The 409-nt window shown below is 34.5% G+C and overlaps 1 protein-coding gene across 1 annotated transcript in view; it reads right to left on the reverse strand.

Annotated features, from left to right (window-relative positions):
* LOC119588095 (NPC intracellular cholesterol transporter 1-like) overlaps nt 1-409 on the reverse strand; it is a gene marked incomplete in the record, with an annotated part of 65185 nt that overhangs the window by 63878 nt on the left and 898 nt on the right.

Below are 409 nucleotides of genomic sequence, written 5' to 3' on the forward strand. Positions count from 1 at the left end.
TGTAATGAAGATGGCTGAAACTCCTAATTCGCCTTAAAACCTCATATAGTGTTATGATTTGTCGTCAATTTTGCCCCGAATCTCATCTCGAAATTTCTCATACGTCTTTAGATGCAAACAGATAGGAACTGCGTAATATATACAAAATACAGTAGGTCTATCACAGCTTACGGTACAATCATGGTGCAATAGCTACACTAAAGCAAAATCAAAATTATAATACACATACAAATATTACTTGTCCTTGTTTACGCATGTCTAAGTGTCAAACGACCTCGAGTGTATATTTCAGCGCATGAAGTATAATGCAATACATTTTTATTGATAACGCACAGATAAATGTCAGATAAAGTCGCTTTTCGATGACCCCATGCAATGATTTGAACAAAAACACGATTAATTACACTTA

The sequence above is a fragment of the Penaeus monodon genome, chromosome 23 (genome assembly GCF_015228065.2).
Source record: "Penaeus monodon isolate SGIC_2016 chromosome 23, NSTDA_Pmon_1, whole genome shotgun sequence".
NCBI lineage: Eukaryota > Metazoa > Arthropoda > Malacostraca > Decapoda > Penaeidae > Penaeus > Penaeus monodon.